Genomic DNA, 18,539 nt, shown 5'->3' with positions numbered 1-18,539 from the left:
TGAAGTCTACACATCTTAAATTTTCAAGATTGAGAAACACTGTACAGGTATTCAGAATCAGAATCAGAATAACAGAGTTGGAAGGGACCTTGTAGGTCATTTAGTCCAATCCCCTGACCAAGCAGGAGACCCTACACCATTTCTGACAGATGGCAGTCCAGTCTCTTCTTGAAAGCTTCCAATGATGAAACTCCCATACCATTTGAAGGCAAACTGTTCCACTGGTTGATTGTTCTCACTGTCCTTATCTCTAGGTTGAGTCTCTCCTTAATCAACTTTCACCCGTTATTCCTTGTCTGGCCTTCAGGTTCTCAGTCTAGAAAACAGGCTGATCCCCTCCTCTCTGCTATTATGTCTCCCTTGGTCCTTCTCTTCTCTAGACTAGCCATGCCCCGGTCCTGTAGCCGTTCTTCATATGTTTTAGCCTCCAGTCCCCTAATCATCTTTGTTGCTTTGTTACTTTTTCTAGAGTCTCAAAATCTTTTTTATAGTATGGAGACCAAAATTGGTTGCAGTATTCTAGGTGTGGTCTTACTAAGGCTTTATAAAGTGGTATTAGTACCATATATGATCTTGATTGAATCTATTAATGCAACTTAGAATTGCATTAGCTTTTTTGACTGCTGCAGTACATTACTGGCTCATATTTAATTGATTATCTACTAAGATTCCAAGATCCCTCTCACAGTTACTGCTGTTAAGCTTGGTTTCACCCAATCTACAGTATATGTGTACTTTTGGTTTTTCTTGCTTAAGTGTAAGACTTTACTTTTCTCTACATTGAAATTTCATTTTGTTAGATAGGGCCCAGTTTTAAAGCCTGTCCAGATCCATATGGATCTTGAGTCTATCATCTAGGGTGTTGGCTATTCCTGCCAGCTTAGTATCATCTGCAAATTTGATAAGTTCCCCTTCTATACCCTCATCTAAGTCATTTATGAAGATGTTGAAGAGTACTGGGCCTAGAATAGAATCTTGTGGTATCCCACTGCTTCCTTCCTTCCATGTAGACATCGTACCATTAAGGGCTACTCATTGAATACGGTTCGTTAAAAATCCATCCAATGATGACTGTCTATCCCACTTTTTTTAGCTTTCCAAAAAGTAGGTTGTGGTCTATTTTCTCAAATGCCTTGCTGAAGTTTAAGTCCTTGACTTACAACCACAACTGAGTCCAAAATTTCTGTTGTTAAGTGAGACATTTGTTATGCTCCATTTTACAATTTTTCTTGCCACAGTTGTTAAGTGAATCACTACAGCTGATAAGTTATTAACCTGGTTGTTAAGTGAATCTGGCTTCCCCATTGACTATGTTTGTCGGAAGGTTGCAAAAGGTGATTACATGACCCTGAGACACAGAAATGGTCATAAGTATGAACCAGTTGCCAAGCATCTGAATTCTGATCACATAATCATGGGGATGCTGCAAAAATCATAACTGTGAAAAACGGTCATAGGTCACATTTTTCAATGCAAATTGTAACTTTGAAAGGTCACTAAATGAACTGCTGCAAGTCAAGGGCTACCTGTATTAGAATACATTCATGGCAGAAATTGTGCCATGAGGGAAAGTTGGAACAGTTCCAACTTTGAAGTTGGAATAATCAAAAACAACCTTACGATGTCTCGGGATGAGATTAAGGCAACATCATGATTAAGGCATTCAAAAATAGCTGCCTGGGCATGTTTGTATCACAATTAGAGGACAGGATGGTGGCATTACCTTCAGAAGAGTATCTTCAAACAAAAGTAGTTCAGATATTCAGTTTGATTAGCTGCTTGGTAATGTGTGTTTCTATACAAATCAGTCCTCCAAACAAGGAAAAGAAGAAAGAGAATGGATTTGTGAAAGGCTGCTTCTCAGCATGTCACTAATAGTGTTGAAGTGTCTGTCATATCAATAACAGGCTCTATAAAGGTGCTTTCCATTAAATATATTGTTTTTGGTCTGTCATACAAAACTTGCAATAAAAGGAAGGGCAAGAACTACAGAAGCAATTTCAAAAGTAATTACAAGCAGAAACAATAGAATCCATCACAGAGGATGAAAGTATAAAAAAGTCTCTACATAAGAACTAATGACTTCACTACATGATTTACACAAAAATAAAACAATAAGTTTAAAATAATTAACAAGAGGGAAAGTAATGATAGGGGGGAAAAATTCCCTTAGACTGACACTAAATGTTGGATTTGTTGCAGCAAGTTGTCCCATAAGACTCTCCATTAATCTCTAAGAACTGTAAATGATAGTTTCTTATTCCCAGTAATAACCAAAAAGGAATTAATAATATTATAAGGTATTTCAGAAATTACAAACCAGACTAATTTGTAGTCTTATGGTAATACAATGGCTTTCAAACTGTAAGATGAGAGAAAACTATATGCATATGTGTATAAAAAGGAAACATCAACTGTTTTCAAGTCAAGAAAATATTTGTTTTCCCTTTCTCAAATGTTAATGCGCATTTTACTTTTTTATTTTATTATTGTTAAACCCTGAAAATTTTCTCTATTTTAGTTTTAGCTCTATGTAACTGCAAAAGCAGGAACCTGCACCTGAAAAAAAATTCTCCGCCTTCAGATTTGTGCCATCCTGTTTAAAAAAAGGGTGACCCTATGCAAGGAAAGGAAAACTCCCTTCCTTTATAAAGAAATCCTGGGAAGGGATGAACCACATCTTTCAAACAGTAGGACGGAAGTATTTGATAGCTGATTCACCAGTCTCATCGGAAGATCATTAAACTAGAACAAAAGGGGATAAGAAAGCAGAATAAAAAAGGGAGAAATTCAAAATTCAAGAATTTTGCAAGAATCTACAATGGAGTGATCAGTAAGTGGTACCATTCAAAATCTCAAATATTGCTATATCAGGGCACAGAATATGGGCAATAAGCAATTAGCGATACTAATTCATTATATGTGATAGATATTACTGAAACATGATGGGCCAATACTCAGGATGGTTACATACAACCAAAGACTACAATTTATTCAGAAGGATCAGACCCAATAGAAAGAGTGTTGGAGTGTACATAAAGAAAAAAAAAAGTTGCATAGAAATTAAGGGACTGGATCACAGATATTGTGTTCAGAGTCTGTGTAAGAATAAAGAGAGAGAGGAACAAAAGTCATATGTGAGACTTGGGCGAGTCCCTGCATTATTGCAGAGATAGCCAATCTTTCAAAGAGGTATATGATTGTGATAACGAGAGGTTCAATTATTTTACAGTAGCTGAGAATCTCTGTCAAGAATCAGAGCTTCAACAAAGTTTTGTCCTCTCTTGTTAATAACTTCTTTTATCAGAAGGCAGAAGAAAGAAGTAAAGGGGTTGCTATCATAGATCTAATTCTCAGTAAAAGTTGGTTGAGGAAGTGACTGGCATCCTGGGAAAATTAAGTTATTTTTGAATGTATATTAATCTGGGGAAAGAAGAATGAGAAAGTTTTTACTGGACTTCAGAACAGTGGATTTTGGCAGGCTTCGGAAGAAGGTAAGTCAGATACAGGAACTTGAAATCTTAAAGAAGAAAAATGACACGATGTCAGCCAGTGGAACAGGTTTCCTCAGGAAATGCTGAATTCTTTTTTACTAGAAGTTGTTAGGTCACTTGTCAGAGATACTCTAGAGCAGGGGTCTTCAAACTTGGCCCTTTTATGACTTGTGGACTTCAACTCTCAGAATTCCTCAGCGAGTGTGGCTGAGGAATTCTGGGAGTTGAAGTCCACAAGTCATAAAAGGGCCAAGTTTGAAGACCCCTGCCTCTAGAGTAGCAACCTGGGCAACATTGAGATATGTAGAATACAACTCCCAGAATCCTAAACAAAGGTCATAGTGGCTGGTGAATTCTGGGAGTTGATCCACATATCACAGCTTGAGAAATGCTGCTCTAGTGGATTCTGTATGAAGCAGGATATTGTATTGGCTGATCTCTATAATATCTTCCAGTTCTATGGTTCTATGAAATATGTTTCCCTTGAAATGAATGGAAGAAGCATTACAACTCTCCATGGACATAAAAGAACACAAGAAATTCTGAAGGCTTTGAAAATAACACACAAACATATGAAATACCAAACACATCAAATTCAGTCTTACCATTTTACTTCTTATGAAATTTAAATCCATTAACTGAACATAAGAAAATCAATGACTATGTTACCTTCCAGTTCTAAATCCTCTCTTGTTTTTAACTTAAATTCTCCTTGAGAAAATAAATCAATACATCAGCATGTTAACCAGTTTTGTTTAACTACTATTTGTCTTCTAAAAACAGTTCCTTGTGACAGCCACAATGGGATATTAGGAGACAATCTTGCCTTATACCTATATTTAAAACTTTTAATTTTAAACCAAAATTGACGATGTCCTAAATTATTTTGACAAGTCAAAGAAGAAACTTGCTGACAATTATTCAAGCAGAATTATTTTCAATCTGCAAACTGCAATATTTGTCCACTGTAGATAAAGAAAATGATCAATATATCCATTTTCTCAATGTTCATTATACGCCATTGAAAAAAAAAGTTTAATATTAAAAATGGATTTCATTGGAAAAAATAATTCAATTTTACCTGATTTCAGACTAATACAATTTAATTAGAGCACTGTAAATCTACAGAAAAAAAATACAAAAGTAAAATGAGCCAAGATAAAGTTTTTTTCAGTAAGATAATGAATTGTAAAAAATAAGGCTTTTGCTTGGGGGAAAAAAGATGAGGCTTATATGTACCTATATAGGCTCTATGAATATATTAAATTATAGGTGTATTTTATTTGATTAATTATTAAAGACAGCAATTTTAGCAATATTCTATAAAGCAATAATAAAACTGTCATTTTTAAAGGTATGACTAATTCTAATAATATAAATGCTTAATGTAAAATGTAACTCCTTTATTAGCTTTCCAATATTATGACCTTCATTCCATACAAAAAAAGTAATGATTGCTCACTTATTTGGAGCATATACCCTTCTCCTCCATTTTAAATATATTCCAAGTGACATTCAGAATAACCAAAAGATTGCTTTAGGTTTTCAACTAAAAGAACAAACCAGATAAACATTTAGCTGATACAATTAATATATTGTTTGTATTTTAATATAGTACAAATTCTTAAATTTTCTTTTGTTTTTTTCCAATGAAATCCATTTTTATATTTTGTTTCGTCCTTAATGCTTTCTTATTAAGGTATACAGTGATTTTTTTAAAAAAGTTTGCAATTGAAGTGATCAATAATCAATAACTGAGAAATAACTGTAAGTTTGGTAAGTAAGAAAAATTTGGGGGGGAAATTAAGAGGCAGCATGACAGGGCTTCAAAGCTAAAAGGTTCTAAAGTATGAACTGAATAAAAATCTAATTAAAATGGCCAAATGTCTCAAAATACTGAATGAAGTCATGAAACTGGTTGCTATCTTGTGGTAATTACCCGCAATTTTGTCCTGTGATGCATCCGACATCTTTGCCATCCTGTCTGAAAATAACTTGGCAAAGATTGTTGATCATTCATAGGAACAGAAGAACCTTTAAACTAACGTGTATTAGCAATAGCACTTAGACTAATATACCATTTCATAGTGTTTTACTGCCCTCTCTAAACAGTTTGCAGTCAGCATATTGGCTCCAATAATCTGGGTCCTCATTTTACCAACCTCGAAAAGATGGAAGTCTGAATCAACGTTGAGTCGGTGAGAATCAAACTGCGCCCAATTGGCAGAATTAGCCTGCAATACTGTATTCTAATCACTGTGACACCACGACTATTGCATGTTATTACCTGTTTCCCCAAAAGTAAGTCCTCCCCTGAAAGTAAGCACCAGCTTGATTTTCAGGAGTGGGCCTAATATAAGCCCTCTCCCGAAAGTAAGCCCTATTTAAGAGCCTGTGCAGAGGCTACCCAGTGCCTCTGCAACAAGGCGAAGCCAGTGGGGAAGGGTGGATCTGACCCACATGCCCGGCTAACCTACGGTATACTTTACCACTGCCTCTCATGCCACCCAGCTTATTCCATAGCCAGTTTTGGCTGGCCACAGCCATTTGCCACATCATGCATCATGCCCAATGCCACTGCCATGAGGCTTGGTAGATCCCCTCATCTGACCAATGCGAGGCTGTAGCCAGGCCTCCCATGCCTATGGTAACCCTAACCTCCCACTCTCCCACAACCCTAACTGGAGATGGGGGGGAAGGGCCTGCTGGTAAAAGTAAGCCCTACCTGAAAGTAAGTCTTAGTGCTTATTTCAGAGCCCAAAAGAAAATCAGACCGGGTCTCACTTTCGGGAAAACGTGGTATCCAGTGAATAGTGACAGTAGAAGAACTGGATACAAGTTTTGAGAAAAACTATAGGGTTTGCAGCAAAACAGAAATAAAAGTTCTTGTTTGTAAGAGCATGGTTTAAAGACACAGTTATAAGAAAGTTGGATATGTCAAGAGAGACATAAAAGTAAGTTAAATGCAGTAGGAATGAGATATTTAAGTGTAGTAAAACAAGAAGGTATAAAGATTTAATGAGAGTTGAATGACTAACTATGGGCTGAATATAAAGTTGAGTAAGCAACATGAAAGAAATGTACAAGTGGGTTTTTTTTTACTGCACAAAGAATGAATGAAGACTAAATCAGTGTATGAGTGAAACCGTGAAACAAAAGGAGAAGAAGGAAAACATCAAGCATTGTAGTTGGCTAGAATTGATAATGAACATGGGTGTACTGCTCTTCTGAAAGGATACTAAATCCCTGTTCAAAATTAGTCTAATAGGCAGGATAAAAGGCACAAAATTAGTCTAATAGGCAGGATAAAAGAAAGGGAGAATTGGTGAAAGAGGAGAGAGCAATCAACAGCTGAGCTCTGTCCCTGAATAGTGCTACAACGGAATGGCAGTGCAGGCACAATGGGCTAAGAATTCCAGATCATGACCTACTAGCCAGAAGTAGCCCCTGCATGGAAAATGCACATGCTAGAATGGATTTCTGGACTTGCACAATTGGGATTGGTCCATACATAATACAGGTAGTCTTCAAGTTATGGAATCTACCCATTCCATTCGTAACTCAAGGATTGGTAGGAGTGAATCTTGTACCTTGAATGCGATTCACTCCTAGCTTTCACCCACACATTTGCTAATTTAATGGGTGGGCCAATGCATGGCTCATTAAATAAACAAGAGGTATCTCAGGGTGGGGCAGGCATGAGGGGGGGCTAATGATGGAATAGGCCATCTGCTTCAGACCAAACAAGACCTCCCCTGAGATACCTCATGCTCCCTCCTCTGGGGTCCCCACAATTGCTCCCCTGCCCAATCCTGCCACGCGAGGTCACTTACCTTGTAAAGATCTATCTCCTCTCCAACCTCTCTGTTTCTTTCTCTGCTCCAGCAAGAGCAGAGGGAGGCCTCTGAGGCCCAGAAGCATGTGGGCACCACCCACTGCCTCCATTCTGGGCCTCGGAGGCCTGGAGGAGGCCTCCCAGGCCCAGAACAGACCTCCCGAAGCATGTGGCTGCCACCCACAGCCTCCATTCTGGGCCTCAGAAGCCCAGAGGAAGCTTCAGAAGCCCATAACATGCCTCTGGAGGCCCACAGAAGCATTCCCCAGCCTCCTTTCCATGTGCCAGCAAACCGGAAAAGGCCTCTGACATCCAGATGGGGCCTCCGGAGATCCACGGAAGCATCCCCTAGCCTCCTTTCTGGGTGGCCGTAGTCTGGAAAAGGCCTCCAACACCCAGATCAGGCCTCCGGAGGCACACAGAAGTACTTTATTGCCATTGATCTTGCGTGATCTTGCCTTACTTTAGGCCTCCATTCTCAGTGAAAGCACTGAATGCCTGTAGCAGCCAAGAAAGCGAAGGATCTTGATCTTTGCAAGGTGAGTATCCAAGGCCTAGTGCCTAGGGAGTCCCAGGGCAGGGGGGAGGGAATATCCATGGTGAATGTTGCAGTGCCACTGTGGTCATTCTTAAGGGGAACGACTGCCTGATGTGGCAACATTCATAATTCCAGGTGTTTTTCATAAACACTAGGGGGTGCTGATCACATAACTTTGAACATTCACTAGGGGAACGCTCATAACTCAGGGATTATCTGTAGTTAATAATCATCTCCATGGAACCCAGTGCTAACAATCCTGAAAGGGAATGAATAAAAGGGTACCTTCTCCTCTCATCAAGGAGGCATTTGTAAGAAACATTGCAGAAACAGATGTATAAACTGCGGTGCCAGAGACAGGTCCTAGGACAATTGCCCAGTTAGGGCAATAGCTATATAGCACTTCTACACAGGTCCTCAGGGGTAATCAATAGAAGAAGCATTCATATAAGATTCCTTGTTGCAGAATCAGCAAAAGCCCTTCCATGCATCCAAAACTACAAGCACTTATCTCTTCCCGGGCTTAAACTGACTTTCTGAAAGACAGATGCACTCAAAGGACCAATAAATCCATATTTATAGCAAGCTCAAATAAGACCTGATAAGTGTTATGGAAAATACTGGTTAGGGTTATAATATGTGGACAGATGGCACTGTAGAAACTAGATGTCCGCTATCTCATGCAGCCTCTGGGAAAATATTCACAGACAGAATTGCCCAGAAATTGGGGAGGGTCAGTAATGTTATGTACTTCTGACAAAAATCCAGAGGTTTATCCCTACTGCAATTCATTTTGTGGTTTGAGCAGAACAATTACATTCTGAATAGCTTGCACGTGAAAGCATCAAGAAAAGGATGAAGATGCAATAAAGTTAGAGGATGTGGGGGGAGGAGTGTCAAAGGGATGGATTTGGCTCTTTCAAATGCAGAATCTTTTTGAACTTCATTCTTTGTTAATGGCCCAACTTCATTTACCCTCTCTTACTGATCTTGAGAAGATTAACAAGGCTAAAAACTAATAAAGGATGTTGCCACTTCTTTAATCACTCTATTTTGGTAACTTCATATTTTCCATGCGTCTAAAAATCGCCATCATGTATCTAGGTTTTTCTTCTTTACTGTAAATCCTTATTTTCCCCTTGCTAGCGCTACCTATCTTTGCATTTCACCAAGCAAATTCAAATTGTGAGGGAAAAAACACCTGATGTCAATACATTTTGGAAGAAAGAAAGCTTTTAACTTTGCATGTATCTCTTTTCCAAAACCAAGATAAGAACATAAAGAACATTTTTCTGTTTAAAGAAAATTTTGTATAAAAAAAATACCTTTCCCAAAATGAGAGATTCATTCTTTGTTAACATTCAAGAAAATATATAGTTTGAGATTTATTTCCTTTCATCAGTTTTAGATTATTTCTACTAATGAATAAATGACTATCTTAAATAGAACAGTTGGAAAACTCCAGTGTTCCATAGGCTGCTGGATATAATTCAACTTACTATCTTTCCAGATGCATCTGGACTTACAGTTCTCAGAATTTCCAGCCCAGCATGGCCAAAAGCAGATCTAGTTTTGGAGTGCTAATTTGGACTATCATGTGGGCAATATCCAGTGTCCACAATCCATAGATTCTGTAGATACAACATTAGAAGTTCAGAGAGAAAGGCTTCAGCTTAAAACCTGATTATTTTAGAAAACACTCTTGAGAATATGACTTTCAGTAGCAACAAGGTTGCATTTCATATGCGTGCTGGATATTGTTGTCTTATCTCTCTACCCTCTACAGTAAGAAATGGGAGCTTTAATTTAATTTTTGACATTTTCATTAAATAAGCAAACGTATACAAATAGCATAAACATCTAACTGAAAATGATAGGAAATGACATTTCTGGGGTTTGTTTTTCTTTTTTTTTTAAGGGGGAAACCTTGTTAGAAAAGCAATTTTGCAGCAACAATGGAAACTATATTTTAATTCATAGAAACCTGCTGTGAAAGAGATAGATGACACTCCCATTTTATAACTAATATTTTTTAAAATGTCACCCCTCTTTTATCTCACAACAACTTTCAGCTTCTCTCCTTTGTCCTCATTATTTTTGTTTTAACTTCCAAAGCAAGTTCAAAGGACTTTTATTCTCTAGAATGGAATGCCTCCAAAGATATCCTAAGACAGGGCTTTTCAACCTTTTCACCCATTGTACCACTTTTAGGATATGGCAATATCCAAGTACCACTAGTTGCCTAGCAAGGTGTCAAAAACTTGATGACCAAAAAAAAAAAGGAAAAAAGTGATAAAATACAGGTAGTCGTCGACTTAAAACAGTTTGCTTAGTGATTGTTCAAAGTTACAATAGCACTGAAAAAAACTGCCTTCCAAGCCACAGCCGAGCAAGACCCTGCCTGCCCACCCAGCGACGCTCTTCCTCCTGTCCGAGGTTTTCATTGTTGTGAGCATTTCTGTTGAGGATTGGCAGTGGGGGTGGGGTGGGGGGGTGTTTGGTTTTTATTCCCTCTGCCTGCTGGGTGGTTGCAGCAGGTTTTGGTCATTTCACATGATCCTAGGACACTGTGACCGTCATAAATATGAATCAGTTGCCAAGAATCTAAATCACAAGATCCTGGAGATGCTGCAACATTCCAGCTGATTGGCGCTTCTTCTGGACTCAGCAGAAGCACCAGGATCAGTGCTGCTTTCCAGCTGATTGGTGCTTCTTCAGGGCTCAGCAGAAGCACCAGGATCAGCGCCAAGCTCCAGCTGGAGCCTGGCACTGATCCTGGCGCTTCCACTGAGCCCTGACAGTCCTGAAGAAGCACCGATCAGTTGGAAAGCAGCATTGATCCTGGTGCTTCCACTGAGCCCTGACAGCCTTGCAGCTCCAACCATCTCTTGCTCAGGTTTGTGCGGTGCTGCCACTGGTTCAGCTCATTCCCTTCCCCTGCTTCCACTTTTCTAGGATGGTCGTGTACCACCTGCCAGGTGCCAATGTACCACAGGTGGTACGTGTACCACTGGTTGAAAAGCCCTGTCCTAAGAAACCTGAACCATGCACATTACTGTTTCCTGTTTCTATTCCTATTCTGCCTCAGAATATACAGTGGGAACATGTCTTTGCTGTCCAGAATAATAGGACAGTAGAGACACATGGTCTTATTTTAAAAGCCTATAGGTCATCATCAGGTACCTACAGTTAGTAATACAGGGGAAAAGGTTTACAATGCTGGCTGAGGAATTCTGGGAATTGAAGTCTACTGGTCATAAAAGGGCCAAGTTTGAAGACCCCTGGTTTACACACAGTCCTGTAGGGTTAAGCAGGCTGCTCATATGCTTGTTAAAAGTTAATAGCATTTTTAAAAGCTGAGAGAAAGGGGACAGTCAGGAATGTTATGACCTTCAGCATGGGGGGGAGACAGCTGCAGAATCCCCAATACTGTTTAATACGACATAATTTTCTTTGGCAGACCACAGCAGGATTAACACAAACACATCAAACATGTTGATCATTCCTGATGCAAGCAATCTTCTTTCTTTGAATATATAATACAATGGATTATATATGTGCTTGCGATAGGAAGCTGAAGCAGGAGTCAAAAATAATTTCAAAGACTTTGGAAGCAAGATTCTATTGTGACTGTGAGTGGGTATCTATGTACGTGTGTGTGTGTGTGTGTGTGTGTGTGTGTGTGTGTGTGTGTGTGTGTGTGCTTCTAGCATTGCAAATTACCAGATCATTAAAAGTACTGCTTCTAATTAGCTTGTGACTCTTAAAAACAAAAGATTAGGTGCAGATTAGATTGGGTGCTGTAGAACAGAATACAGAATTCTTACTTAATGATCATAACTGGGATTGGATTTGCTATGTGAAGCAGTCCTCATATGAAACATTACATTATATTAATTACATTACCCATTTAGCAGTTCTGCATCGGTTGAAGTTGTTAGGCAAGGACTTCACATTTCTCCTGGCCTGCTACATTCGCCTCCATTTCACCCTCCCATACCTATGTCTTCCTCCACCCTGCATCTTTGCTGTTTTGGCTGCCCTGTACCATGCAGCTGCTGCCTATCTCCCCCCCCCCCAGTTGACTTTCCCCATCTTCTTCCTGCTGGTGACATGTTGTACCCAACTGAGACGCAAAGTGCAGGTCAGCAGAGTGACAGGGCAGTGTCGCATGGGGGGGCAGAGTACAGGACAGCCAAACTTGCAGAGAGGAGGGCAAATGGCAGGTGGGGAGATTTGGAGCATATATTGTAGTCATAAATGTGGGCATCTTACCAAGCACTCAGATTGTGATCATGTGACTATGGGGACATTGCAATGGTTGTAATTTTCAAGGACCTATTATTTTGAATGAATTTCCATTCATTCGGGGTTTTCATAACTTCAGCCATTGAACCAATGCAGGGCTAGTGCTATCATTATGTCAATGTGTCTCAACCTTAGCAACTTTAAGACGTGTGGACTTCGACTTCCAGAATTCCTGTCAGAGAGACAGAGAGAGAGATTAGCTGGCCTAAATATATAGTTTGATGTTAGCTGGGAGAAGACAGCAAAATGCTCCTGATAAACACTTTGGTTCTGTCACTCTGAAAACAGCCACAAGAAAAAAAATCATTTTATTACAAAAATCCCCCTATCTTTCCTCCTTCTAAAAAGAAAGTTAAAGTTGCTTTTTAAAGGGATGCCTCCTCCCTTCTCCCAAGGGCTGGCTTTGGCTGTAGGGCAGGAGTCTTCAAACTTGGCAACTTTAAGACTTGTGGACTTCAACTCCCAGAATTCCTCAGCCAGCCCTGGAGTTGAAGTCCACAAGTCTTAAAGTTGCCAAGTTTGAAGAGCCCTGTTGTAGGGCTTTGCTGAACAATGTAGAAATCCAGATGAATGTCTGCCTCTTGGCCAATATATTGATGAATAACTTTACAAACTTTCCCAGTTTAAGGTGGAAGCAGGTGAGGTGGGAGAGGGTAATGGAATCTCAAAGTGATTGTACACAATAGCTTTCTTGGAGGCTTATCTGTGCCTCCATGATCACCTGAATAGTGGAAATGTGTATGGAGCCTTCTTGGACGGTTGAAAGGACTGTGTTGTAGACAGGAGATAGACGATATTGTATCCCTCTCCCTCTGTTGAGAGAGGGCTGTTCAATTTTGACATAGATGGCCTCTTTGACCCCTCTTTCAAACCAGCAGTCCTCTCTGCCCAAAATGTGGCCTTTGTCTTTTAAATGCAGATGGACTGCTGACTCATGTCCTGATGGGTTTATTTTCCTATGTTTTGCCATACGTTTATGAAGTTGTTGTTTCGTTTCGCCAATGTACAGATCTGCACATGGCTCATTGCATTGTACTGCAAAGAAAAAATAAAAAACAAGAAGGTCCATTTGGCTCATGAAAAAGCATCTTTGGGATAACTATGATCTGGATGACTGAGAATCTCCATAGCCAAATCACTCTGAAGTTCACTTTGACTGGTACTAGCTTGAGGCCTGAGGCCAACCTAAAAATAATGCAGGAAGTTCATGTGGTATGATGTAATGATGAGATAGTCCTGCCTCGATAACTAAACTGATACTGCAAATCTGGAAGAATGGAAGTTTAATCCTCTCTCTGTTATTTGCTCTCTTGTTTTATCTTATCAGATTAATGGTTTTCAGAAATTCTTGAAATTAGTGACAGGAGAATATCAGCAGAAGGAAAGTTGTTGGGTAGGATTTGCTACCATGAGTGTCCATTGCAACTGTAGGTCTCATCAAAATGATAAAACCTGCATCATAATTCATTTTCACCCTCCAATCATGATAATCGCTACCATCATTTAAAGTTCAATAATAAATTTGCACAAAATCAGAATGCAAATATTGTTGGTTAATCAAATTCTTGAATCTGTATTTTTCTTTAACAGCATCCGCCTTCTTTCCAGCTGGCTACATTCCCTAAATCTAGCTGGTGTGGCCATTAAAATAAACTCCCTGGCTATCATTTAATAAGTACAATTAAAATCTTAATTTAAGTGATGCATATCACTTTCTCTTAAGAGTGCTAGCTTCAGGCAGTTCCTTTATCCTGGAAGGGGGGGGGGGGAAGCAGTTTTAAGAATTAATTCTCAAGTAAACCTTAACATATTCTTTAGCAGTTTTGTCTTAAGTCTCTGGTTCTATTTGAATAGATCCTTACCAAATCTTTTTGTTGCTCCTGTGTACATCACCTCTAATCTTGTTTTCAAATTTACAGCTTTCAGCAAACTGAAAAGACTTAGACTGGCAGAAACAATTCCATTTATCTGCAGCCTTCATCCTTATTTGAGAGCAATAAATAGCTAAATTGCCTTTTTCCAGGTTTTGACTTAGTTTCCTTCTCTTGCCTCCTTCTTTGTCCTTCATTCAGCCCACTGGGGAATTTAACATTCTTAGGCTCTGCTTAAAGCCCATTGAAATCATTTAATCTTCCAAGGCATGTTATTTTATTGGTGAAAAAACAAAATTAAAAACACCAAGGAATTTAAAATCACACCAAATTTTAAAATATTTATTCTACTTGTAATTTTTTTTTAAACAGCTGCTGAATTTACTTTTTGTTTGGGTATTATCCAAATATTAGAGATTTGAGAAAGTAACAAAATATAGGACACACAAAGAAAAGTCAGTATCCTGCATATCATCATACAGATCTGTCTAAATAATTCAGTTGGCTAAATTTAATTTTTCAACAGCAAAGTAGCTGGCTGAACTCAGTAGTAGCTGTTCTTTTTCAAGATTTAAGTCATAGTTCAGTGACAACAGAAAAGGCTACCATGTCATTTTCAAATATATTCCATTTCCTTCCACCTTCTTCCATTATTGTATCCCCCCCCCCAACAGAATTATATAGTACAGGTAGTCCTTGTGACTTACAATCACAATTGAGCCCAATTTTGCAACATTATAATCCTTCATCACTGATTATGCTGGGTAGAACCACTGAGAATTATTTTGCCTGGAGAGTCACAATTTTCCTATGCATGATAAAAGCCCAGTCAAGTTGACATGGCAGATTTCTTTTAGGCAATAATTGCAGTGCAGATCAACATTAGTGGTGTTCAAAGATTAATTCAACAAATATACATTCTACCTTTAAATTTTTTCATCAGACAATCTGAAATCCATTAAGTTATTGCCAAACAAAGGGGAATGACATTTTCCCTTGTTAAATGTTGTCATGGTCTTTTGTTAAAAACAGAATGACATTTCTAGGGTCACTGCTGAGCTGAGTTTCCAATCTTATCTTGTTTAGGAGGGCTGATAAAAGTGAAGGATGAGGAAGGGTCATATCATTACTGTGCCAGTCAGCTTTGGGGCCTGTAGAATTGTTTTCTGATGGACTTTTCTTGACATCAAACATTGGAGGCTATTCAGTATTTCTAATGGCAAATTCCTTCCAGGTCAGAGAAAGAAAACAGCAGTTTAACAGATCTGTAGCCATATTGCCTACTCCTTCTTTCGGGCAGAAGCACAGGAAGACACATGACAAGAAGGTGAGAAATATTTCTTAGTTGATTTACAGTGGCCTGAACCATTAGATCTTTCACTTAAGACAAACTTCTGATCTTAAGCAAATGGCATGAGGTGTGACATGTTGTTCATATTTCTAACATTGCCCCTCTCTGCTTCTGACATAGAACAGAGGTCTGCCTTAGAAATATATCCATTTCAGAAATGGCATTTAAAGAAAGATTACATTTTCTGAAAACGAATAAGTATTCTGACTCTTGGCCTCTTCAATTTTATGATGAAGGGCAAATGCATACTCAAATGTTGAAGAGAGGTTGGTTCTTATATTTCTTAAGATGATAGGTAGCAAAATAACAGAAGCTGTCTACAGGTATTAAGAAGCAGGGATACATGAATCTAGCCAAACTTCCCTCAACAATCTTTAGATTATATTCTGCTTAAACTTTCACAATCTGTGTACAGTAATTGCCTCTCAATAAGATATGTTGATCATCATCCTTCTTTCAGATGTTCATTCAATGGTGGAGAAGGATGATCAACATATCTCAATGAGAGGCAATTACAGAGATTGTGAAAGTTTAAGCAAAATGTAATCTAAGAATTGTGCACTAATCATATGCATGTTTATTCATGAACTTATTTTTCTAATTTATATAAATTATACAGGCCAAACCTATGAAGGCCTTAGATATTTGACCCACACTTTAAAAGGATTCATTCTCAAAATAATGTAGTATATATTAATTCTTTGCTTAAATCCCTTTTAACAAATTTCACAGTATTATATTCTATAAAAGATGTCAGCAGACATGGTGGAAGACAGAATGCATTTGTAAGTATTTAAAGAACTGTGCTATTAAGATTTTGTTATTACTGTATTACATCCCTACATTATAAGGAGACCATGTGGCAGAATAGAACGCAGAATAATAAGAGTTTGAAAGGATCTAGGAGGTCTTCTAGTCCAACCCCTTGCTCAAACAGGAGACCCTGTATCATTTCAGACAAGTGACTGTCCAGAATCATCTTAAAAGCCTCCAGTGATGAAGCACCCACAATTTCTGAAGGCAAGCTATTCCACTGGTTAATTGTTCTCACTGTTAGGAAGTTTCTCCTTAGTTCTAGGTTGCTTTTCTTCTTAATTAGTTTCCATCCATTGTTTCTTGGTTTGCCTTCTTGTGCTTTGGAAAATGCTAGTAAGGTAATATATAGTTAGCTCAACGTTCATTTGGGTTCAGAGGGCTTTCTTACAAGTAGAATTACTTAAACTACCTTTTTATAAAACTTCTGACAATATAAAAAATACCTGCCTTTTGGCCTTCAAAGACATGTGAAATTCACAATCCATGACTCCCGAACATACAAAAAATAGTCCTTTATTAGTCATATATACTGTATATGTAGCTAATGGTCATAATGATATCATCATGTATCCTCAAGATTTAGGAAGGCCTGGAGGAATGTTGTCCATGGGGTCGTGATGGGTCGGACACAACTTTGCAACTAACAACTGCAAGATTTGTCATTTAAAAACATGTTGGTTATTTTAATATTCTTGGTTTTTGTGTTTTTTAAAGTAAGTGTCAAGGTTCCGGCTGAAGATCCCAACAAAGTAAACACACCAGAGACATATACGGTCTTGTAATTCACAAGTAAAGTAATATTGTGATCTTGTAATTGAGGAACTGTCAAATACTGTACATCATAACAACAAATTACCATCATCTGGCTTATGTGATGCTCTTCACGAGCTTTCAGTAACACCAGAGTGGTCCATGAAATGGAAAAGGCTAGGAAGCACTACTAGACTATAGTCCATTTCATTAGTTCATGATTTGAGTGATTAACTGCCAGATGCAGGTAGCTAGGAAAATGCAGGTATTCAAATGGTCATTATTTCCAAAATGTTAATACAATAGGCTACTTTATGCAGTCCATTGCCATCTGATCCCACTGGTGATTGTTATTCCACTTACTGCATATTTAGTTGCCAATTGAGCATAAAATTCTTCTAGAAAATGAGGGAACCCCGGGGAATATGTGTCATATTCATTAACCTTCAACTGTTGCAAGATTTCATTGTTTTGTTGCAAAAGGCTCACATGATTAGCTCTCTAAAAATGAAATTGTGCCAATTATCTTATCCAATTCTCACAAATTCAAAATAAAATGATTCAATCTTATTTTTATTTCAGAGAGAAGACAACTGAGGCTAGAATGGTTTATTAAATAAAACTAAAATAGATTTAAACTTATCTAATCACAGCAACCAAAACCCAAGATCCTTAAAAAACTGAACAAATATTTACCTGTATTGTTTTACCAAATTACAGAAACAAATGTAAAATATCTGAACTAATGAGATCTGTATCTTTCCCTAAGTATCCAATTTGCATTCATACAGTAAAAATCTATTGCATGGTAAAATATAGCAAAAATAACTGCCTCCACCCCCAAACTGGCTGTACCTTTTTACCTTTAAGGCATTTAAAACATTAGCTATGTTGGAATGCACCTTTTTATAGCTTGCAGAGGCTTTTTTTCCCCTTAACAATGCCTTTTATTCCTTTTATTGTTTTTGCTTTTTCTAGTTGCATTACATTCTGAATTGTGTTGATATGCAGAATATTTGGTCATTTTCTTTGAATACAGGAGATTTGGAAGAATGTACCTGTACACTCTGGGTGAATCAATTCCATGTTTTCTGTCTCTAAATCATTGCTTTACTATAAATGTTGGACACTAAACTGCCTGGAATCATTCGATTGTGAGGTGATGTGGTATATTAATTTTTTTTTAAATGTGGGCTGTTCCCATGGGCTTCTTAATCTTAATCCCTGAATTCATTGGGTCTAACCACCAACTCTTTACGGGACCTAACTAGAATAGAATCTTTCAAATGGTGACTATTTAAGGAATTTGTGGGAAGCGCTATACCAGTGGTTCTCAATCTTTTTAATGCCGCGACCCCCAACCGGTCGTAAGTCGAGGACTACTCAACCGGTCGTAAGTCGAGGACTACTCAACTGGGGCAGTACTGTTTGCAGAATGAGATTTTTGGCGGGTTCAGCAGGGCAGAGACAGCCTGGACAATTCCTATTGGCTTTTGAAAGCCAATAGAATTAGACTCTGTTCAAGAGAGTCTATTCTATTGGCTTTCAAAAGCCAATAGAATAAAAGGGAATAGCA

This window comes from Crotalus tigris, unplaced genomic scaffold (assembly GCF_016545835.1).
Source record: "Crotalus tigris isolate CLP2741 ecotype Arizona unplaced genomic scaffold, ASM1654583v1 scf7180000017993.1374955, whole genome shotgun sequence".
In the NCBI taxonomy this organism is placed as follows: domain Eukaryota; kingdom Metazoa; phylum Chordata; class Lepidosauria; order Squamata; family Viperidae; genus Crotalus; species Crotalus tigris.
The sequence above is the reverse complement of the archived record's forward strand: the minus strand, read 5'-3'. Positions refer to the sequence as shown.